The following is an 8,917-nucleotide window of genomic DNA, read 5'->3' as shown; positions in this document are numbered from 1 at the left end:
CGGCCCCCCGCAGAAGACACTCGTCAGCACGGTCTCACCCTGTCATCTCCTCTCTTTGCCTAGCTCGTCCCAGGCCGAGAGACCCCAGCCCCCTCCAGCCCATTGTCCATGGGCCCAGCCCCGCGCTGAACGCAGGCTTTGCCCTACCTACCCCTCCACCCCGCTCCCTCGCACCTCGACGCGTCTCCCCCGACAACGCGCGGCGCGCCAGGATGCAGCCCGCGGGGTGGGCGGCCGTCAGGGAGGCGGCAGGCCCTGATGTGCTGGCCACCGACCTGCGCTGCAGCTTCTTCGCCTCGGCCCTGCGGAGCTACAAGCGCGACTCAGTGCCGCGGCCCTTCCCCGCGTGCTATGCCCGCCACAACTGCAAGGACTTCGAGGCCCTGCTTGTAGATGCCAGCAAGTTACCTAACCTGAAAGAACTTCTCCAGTCCTCAGGAGAAAAAGACCCATGGGCCTGGGACCTGATGAGCTGGATTTTATCGTCAAAGGTCCTGACAATCCACAGTGCAGGGAAGTCAGAGTTTGAAAAGATCCAAAAGCTGACTGATACCCCTCACACGCCTGTCCCTGTGCCGGACTTCCTGTTTGAAATCGAGTACTCTGACCCAGCCAACACCAAATTTTATGAGACCAAAGGAGAACGCGACCTCATCTACGCCTTCCACGGGAGCCGCCTAGAGAACTTCCATTCCATCATCCACAATGGCCTGCACTGCCACCTGAACAAGACATCCTTGTTTGGGGAAGGGACCTACCTCACAAGTGACCTGAGCCTGGCCCTCATTTACAGCCCCCATGGCCACGGGTGGCAGCACAGTCTCCTCGGCCCCATCTTTAGCTGCGTGGCTGTGTGCGAGGTCATTGACCATCCAGCCGTCAAGTGCCAAACGAAGAAGAAGGATTCCAAGGAGATAGATCGCAGGAGAGCGAGAATCTAGCACAGTGAAGGGGGCGACGTCCCACCAAAGTACTTTGTGGTCACTAATAACCAGCTTTTGCGCGTGAAGTACCTGCTGGTGTACTCGAAGAAGCAGCCCAACAGGGCTTCCAGCCAGCTCTCCCGGGTCTCCATCCGTTGGTTTACGGTCATGACGATCACCCTGTATCTGCTGCTCACAGTGAGTGTCATCAACTCCTCAGCTTTCCAACACTTTTGGAATTGTGCGAAGAGATAATCTTTCTGGGCCTGGTGTGGGGGCCACCTCGATCACGTGCCTTATGATAACTCGTTCTGTAACTCCTGTGCTGCCCATCCAGCCAGGTCGAGCCTGGGGGCCACTTGGGGACCACAGGACAATTTCCATATGCCATAAATGTATCAATTGCCTTTGACGATGCTCTCCGCCACTCTAGTCAACAGAGGACACTGGCCCCTCTTAGCTTTTGGGGGAAATTTCCTGTCTGTTCCTTCCTAAACAGTCTTAGGGAGTCGGCTTTTTTGCCAGGGCCAAAGGAGAAAGTCCTGCTGCATGTGAAAACAAAGTGTCCAGGCTGTCTGTGGGGTGTTTGAAATTGCTTCTGGTGGACATCAGCCCTTCTCTAACGCCTTCTTGGAAGGCAGAAAATGTGTAGTGGGGACTATAAATCACTAGGCAGTTGCCTTGTTTTGACTTGAGACACCCAAGAGGAATAGTCCTGTTTCTCATAAAACTTAGTGGGATCATTTTTAATTCCATTAGCCTTTGTATGCGAGTGCAAAACACTTTTCACAGTTTTCTCACATCAACAAACAGTCCTCTGCTACAGCTGTAACCCCTCCACCCAACCGCAGATGAGAAAGGAAGGAGTCAGAGACCTGATAAAAACAATGAGCAACTCAAGTTGTCTTTTTCTAAAAATTACCAATTGCTGATTACAGCCTAAATGGAACCAAATGTTTGTTTTCTGATTTTTTTTTAAAATAACTATTTGACAATTTGTTTTTGTGAGCTAAAAGGGGAAATTTCTAAACCTAGAGCACCATTTGGCCAGTGCCCATGGCCTCTTTCCTGGCCGTGCTTTAGAGCAAAAAGATTTGAGCTGCAGGCCTGCCTCCTGCTCTCATTCTCATGAAGCGGCCTTGATCGTGGCCCGTCAGCCACAAGTGCCACACTGCAGGCCCTCTGGGGGTGGCTGGCCTTTGAAGCAGAGGCCGGCCTCAGTGTGCCACAGGTGTGTGTGGGCCACGCCTCCCTCCCGTGGCCTGCAGGTCTCTGGGACTCAGCCTGAGCTTTAAATGCACAGGAAAAGCCTCAGGCTGCTCCAAGAACACTGGTTCTACCTGCTGTATTCTCTGCCCCTCCTTCCTGCCCAGTGTCAGCCATCATGGAGCCCTGATTTTGGGGGGAGATTTCTGTAAAGAAGATGGAAAGTCATTTTTATATAATTTGTGAAGTTGTGAAAAAGCCACTATCATGGGTTCTACATTGAATATTGGAACATTTCAGAAATAATAAAGGTATTTTCCTAATTTCCAAAAAAATAAAAATAAATAAAATCTGGATTGCTGAAAAATGTGGATGTTGGTACCTCACAACATAGAAGAAAGAAACAGGAGGAAAAAGCACAACAATACAAAATTATGCCAAAGAGAGACTTGTCCCATATACAGAGGAATGATAGATGCATATGAGACTATTATGTGCTATTATAATTAGTTTATTTGAAACAAATAAAACTGATGCTCTTCTATGAAAATATATCTTACCAAAATTAGATTAGAAAGACATGGAAAACCTAAATAAATTAATGACATAGAAGAAATTAAGAAAATTCTTCTCAAAAACCCTCATCCCAGATGAAATCATGTGAATCTTTCAAATACTGAACAAACAAATACTTCTGATGCTGTTTAAACTATTCAAGAGCAGAGACATATGGGAAATATCTTAATTCCTTATTTAAAATTGGTAAATCTTTAATCTAATAACCTAATTTTGAAAAAAGCTACAAACTAATTTTGCTTCTAAATATAAATGAAAAAGAAAAGTTTAAAAATATATATCTCCACATATAAATTATATATATAAACATATCTCAAATGAAGCCAGAAATACATTAAAAGAGTAACACACCAAGACCAAGTGAGGTTCATTTCATGAATCAAGAAATTAAGGATGGTTCCATATTAGGAAATTTAACAGTATAAACTGTCAATAAGTCAAAAGACAAGAACCATCTGATTGCCTTTAGGAATGTTGAAAATGCATTTCATAAAACTTCTCCACACATTTCTTATAAACCTCTTAATAAAATGAAAATGTAGGGGTGTTCCCTTATCGTAAGGAAAACATTGCTCAAAACCAAAACCACCTACCAGGCTCCTCTGTCCATGGGATTCTCCAGGCAAGAACACTGGAGTGGGTTGCCATTTCCTTCTCTAAAAACCAAAGCTGGGATGTGTTTAATGCTAAAACACTAAAGCCATGTGTAATAAAGTCGGATACAAGAGGGGATCTGATAGCACCATTATTATTGGATATTGCTTTAGAACTTCCTGCCAATGCAATTAGAAATGGGTGGGATTTAAACACATAATTAATAAACAAAGCTGTCATTATTTATATATCATATAATTTTACATCTAAAAAGAAGACAAAGAAACATCTTGAATCTGCTAGAAAAATAAAAGAATGAGTAAAGAAATATTTACAAAATTAACATTAAAAAATATATTTTACTAAAAATAACTTCTATTAAAGTTTTAGGTCAAGATGATAGATGAAGCAGGTTCTAAAATACTCCCTCCCATGCCTAAAACATAGTAATGCTAGACAGAATATTATTTACAATATTTGAGTATTCAAATAGTTTAAGAATATATGTCTCAAAGGCAAGAAAAAGGGAATTCCCTGGTGTTCCAGTGGTTAAGAATTCTCCTTCCAGTGCAGAGGACCTGGGTTCAATCCCTGGTCAAGGAGCTAGGATCCCACGTGCCACAGGACAACTAAGCCCACTCTCCTCAACTAGAGAAAAGCCCAAAACCACAATGCAAGATCCTGTGTGTCCCAAATAAGGCCAAAAGTAAATAAATAATAGCATTTTTTAAAAAAGGAAGAGGGAATTCCCTAGGTGTTGGATATAGAGCAGTAGCTAAGGTTACGTGGCCTTCAAGAGGACCAGAGATGGGCTGTAGAAGCTGGTGTTTAAAAGCCCACAGGCCTGGCATTTAATGAGGACCTGGAGCTGGAGCCAGGACTTAACTGCCATCCACAAACAGGAATCTGAGTGTCCTTCCACTCTCCCAGGTTCTCAGCAAGAAGAGAGAGTTAGTCTTCCCAGGCTGGAATCATATAATTGGAATCTTGGGTCTGTACCACATACATGTGGGACCTGCATTCTCAAAGTAGCAAAATTCAAGCCAATCCACAAACATAAAAAATGGTCTTATCTGAGTCAGGGGACTCAGAAGAGTACCTGAGCAGAGGGAACCAAAAGGAGTTTCCCTACATGGAGACCCACTACAAGCCAAGTCACATGAGTAGAAATTCCTTGAGCAAGAATTATACATATGAGGAAATCCAATGGCATTTAAGTACCATCTACACACTCCTGAGTGAAAAAGTTGGCTTAAAGCTCAACATTCAGAAAACTAAGATCATGGCATCTTGTCCCATCACTTCACGGCAAATAGATGGGGAAACAGTGGAAACGGTGTCAGACTTTATTTTTCTGGGCTCCAAAATCACTGCAGATGGTGATTACAGCCATAAAATTAAAAGAAGCTTACTGCTTGGAAGGAAAGTTATGACCAACCTAGATAGCATATTGAAAAGCAGAGACATTACTTTGCCAACAAAGGTCTGTCTAGTCAAGGCTATGGTTTTTCCAGTGGTCATGTATGAATGTGAGAGTTGGACTGTGAAGAAAGCTAAGCACCGAAGAATTGATGCTTTTGAACTGTGGTGTTGGAGAAGACTCTTGAAAGTCCCTTGGACTACAAGGAGATCCAACCAGTCCATCCTAAAGTCAACTTCCATTAGAACTTGAGCCACAGTATACACTCATTGTAATACATCATCTGGCAAATGACACACCCACAGGCACCATGGCAGTTCCAAGGGTGACCATGAAGGTCAAAGAGTGGGCATTGGCCCCAATTCATGGCAATCACTGCCCCTAAGATAACTGAAATACTCCTCCCACTCATTAACCTATGGAATTACCCACCCTATAAAGAACTGACAACCCTGCCCTCTGGTACCTCTTGCCAGCTAAGATGGCCCACTCTCTGTCTATGAGGTGTATGTCTCCCTGAATAAACCTTCTTTTGCTTTACCATAGCTCACTCTTGAATTCTTTTCTGTATGAAGCTAGAATACACACCTGGGATGTGACCACCCTCTCACACCCCCTTTGTTTGCTGTAACAGTTAGACGGCGAAGTACAGGAAACAAAGAAAGACACCAGGTTGTCTTTTAAAGTCTCTGTTTCTTAAGCTTTACATTTGTTTTAGCTGTCTTATCAGCATATATAATTTTTAAAGACTCTGATGGTGAGGAAGATCAAAGGCAGGAAAAGAAGGAGATAACAGAGGATAAGACGATTAGATGATACCACCAACTCAACGGACATGAGTTTGAGCAATCTCTGGGAGATGGGGAAGGACAGGGAAGCCTGACTTGCTGCAGTCCATGGGGTTGCAGAGTCAGACACGACTGAGTGACTGAACAAATTTTCAACCCACACCATCACAAACATGAAGATGTAGGAAAATGAAATTAAAAACAAACACAAGCACACTCTGAAGATGGCGGAGGAATAGGACGGGGAGACCACTTTCTCCCCAACAAATGCATCAAAGGAACATTTGAACGCTGAATAAATTCCACAAAACAACTTCTGAATGCCGGCAGAGGACATTAGGCACCCAGAAAAGCAGCCCATTGTCCTCGAAAGGAGGTAGGAAAAAAAAAATAAAAGATTAAAAGGGAGACAAAAGAGGTTGGGATGTAGATCTGTCCTGGGAAGGGAGTCTTAAAAAAGAGAGAAGATTTGAAACACCAGGAAACACTCTCACTGGTGAGTCTGTGGAGAGCCTTGGACCTCAGAGGGCAACATAACCAGGAGGAAAAATAAATAAATAATTAAAACCCACAGATTACATGCCCAACTGTAACTCCCAGCAGAGAAGCAGCGCAGACGCCCACATCCGCCACTAGTAACTGGGGACTGGACAGGGAGGTGTGGGCTACATTGCTTAGAGTAAGGACCGGGCCTGAATGCCCAGAGGGCAATCTGAGGGAACTAACTTGAGATAGCAAACCCATGAAAAGCCCTAACCTAAGACACCGCCAGGCCCACTCACAGAGCAAAGGACTGAGCAGAGCTAGCAGGCTGCGGACCAGATCATCCCCCAATGGAGACAGGCAGGCGAGGGCAACCAGAGCCAGAAGGGGGCTATCGCGGCCCCAGAGAGGCATCATCTACCAAACTGCAAGCAGGCTTCATTGCTAACCAAGCTCCTTCTTGGGATTCTGGACAGTCGACATCCACCAGGAGGGTCCCAGCCAGAAATTAGCTCCCCAGAAGAGACACACGGCACACCAAAGAAGGTGTGCCGGTTGTACACCCAGAAAACCAAGCGTTAGGGACAGGGAAGGCGATAAGTCACAGAGACCGCGCTCACCAAGCACCTGGTCACCTGAGCTGCTTGGACCTGGGAAGGGCACAAAACGCAGGCCCAACTGAGTCTGCGCCTTTGTGGAGTACCCAAGAATCTGAACCTGAGCAGCTTAGACCTGGGATCTGCATACTACCCAGGGCTGGCCCCAGACAGTTCCCCGCAGAGCAACCTAAAGCCTAAGCAGTGTAGACAGGGAAAGCACACATGCGGTGAGCGGGGGCAAACCCAGTGTGGCCGAGACACTGCAAGCACATGCCACTGTTATTTGTTTGCAGTGTTCCTCCCTCCCCACAGCACAACTGAACAAGTGAGCCTAAAAAAGTGTCCACCACCGCCCCCTTGTGTCAGGGCAGAAATTAGACACTGAAGAGACCAGCGAACAGAAGAAGCTAAAACAAATACAGAGAACCACCTTGCAAGTGACAGGTGCAAAAGATTAAAACCCTGTAGTTAGCACCAACTACATAGAAAGGGGCCTATAGATCTTGAGAAGTAAAAGCCATATCAAGGATCTGAAAATGAACTGACCCCATACTGTCCACAACAAAACCAGAGAAAGTCCTAGATACATTTTTATTATTACCATTCTTTAAATTAAAAAAAATTAATTTTTAAGTCCTCTATTACTCCTTTAATTTTCATTTTTATAACCTACTATTACTTTGCATATTCAAAAGCAGAGACATTACTATGCCAACAAAGGTCCATCTAGTCAAGGCTATGGTTTTTCCAGTAGTCATTTATGGATGTGAGAATTGGACTGTGAAGAAAGCTGAGTGCTGAAGAATTGATGCTATTGAACTGTGGTGTTGGAGAAGACTCTTGAGAGTCCCACGGACTGCAAGGAGATCCAACCAGTCCATTCTAAAAGATCATCCTGGGTGTTCTTTGGAAGGAATGATACTAAAGCTGAAACTCCAGTACTTTGGCCACCTCATGGGAAGAGTTGACCCATTGGAGAAGACTCTGATGCTCTGATTGGGGGCAGGAAGAGAAGGGGATGACAGAGGATGAGATGGCTGGATGGAATCACCCACTCGATGGAAGTGAGACTGAGTGAATTCCAGGAGTTGGTGATGGACAGGGAGGCCTGGCGTGCTGCAATTCATGGGGATGCAAAGAGTTGGACATGACTGAGTGACTGAACTGAACTGAACTGATTACTTTGCAAAAAAAAGACCATATTTTTTAAAGCAAACTTCATATATATATGTATATATATATATTTTATAATTTTTGTGACTTTGTTTTTTTCTTTAATATTCTATTTTTGAGAATCCAACCTCTACTCTAGATTTTTAATCTTTGCTTTTTGGTATTATCAATTTTGTAACTTTAAGAATTCGATCTTTAGTACCCATTTTTACTTGGGAGGGAGATTACTGGCTTGACTGGTCTCTCCCCCTTTGGACTCTCCTTTTTGTCCACCAGGTCACCTCTATCTCCTCCCTCCCCCTTCTCTTCTCTACCCAATTCTGAATCTCTGTGGAGAACACTTAGGGAACTGATTACTGTCTGGATCTGTCTCGCTCCTTTTGATTCCCCCCTTTATCCTCCTGGTCACCTCTGTCTCCTTCCTTCCTCTTCTCTTCTCTGTATAACTCTGTGAACATCTCTGAGGGATGCAGACTGTGGAGAGCACATAGGGAAGTGATTACTGGCTAGCTTGCTGTCTCCTCTTTTGATTCCCCCTCTTCTCCTGGTCACCTCTATCTCCCTCCTCCCTCATCTCTTCTCCATGTAACTCTGTGAACCTCTCTGGTTGTCTCTCACTGTGGAGAAACTTTTCATCTTTAACCTAGATGTTTTATCATCAGTGCTGTATAGATGGAGCTTGAGGCTACTGTAAGAATAAGACTGAAAACCAGAGGCAGAAGGCCTAAGTCCAAAACCTGAGAACACCAGAGAACTCCTGATTCCAGGGAATGTTAATCGATAGGAGCTCATCAAATGCCTCCATACCTACACTGAAACCAAGCACCACCCAAGGGCCAACAAGTTCCCGAGCAAGACACACCATGCAATTCTCCAGCAACACAAGAACATAGCCCTGAGCTTCAACATACAGGCTGCCCAAAATCACCCCAAACCCACTGACATCTCATAACTCATTACTGGACACTTCATTGTGCTCCAGAGAGAAGAAATCCAGCTCCACCCACCAGAACACCGACACAAGCTTCCCTAACCAGGAAACCTTGACAAGCCACCCATCCAACCCCACCCACAGCGAGGAAACTCCACAATAAAGAGAACTCCACAAACTGCCAGAATACGGAAAGCCCACCCCAAACACAGCAGTATAAACAA

General features: G+C 44.9%; 1 pseudogene; it reads left to right on the top strand.

Moving 5' to 3' along the window:
- Positions 1 to 212: 212 nt before the first annotated feature.
- On the top strand, positions 213 to 1,310 carry LOC102390855 (annotated as a pseudogene).
- The last annotated feature ends 7,607 nt before the right edge of the window (positions 1,311 to 8,917 follow it).

The sequence above is a fragment of the Bubalus bubalis genome, chromosome 6 (assembly GCF_019923935.1).
Source record: "Bubalus bubalis isolate 160015118507 breed Murrah chromosome 6, NDDB_SH_1, whole genome shotgun sequence".
Classification (NCBI taxonomy): Eukaryota; Metazoa; Chordata; class Mammalia; order Artiodactyla; family Bovidae; genus Bubalus; species Bubalus bubalis.
This window is presented reverse-complemented; position numbering and strand designations above follow the sequence as displayed.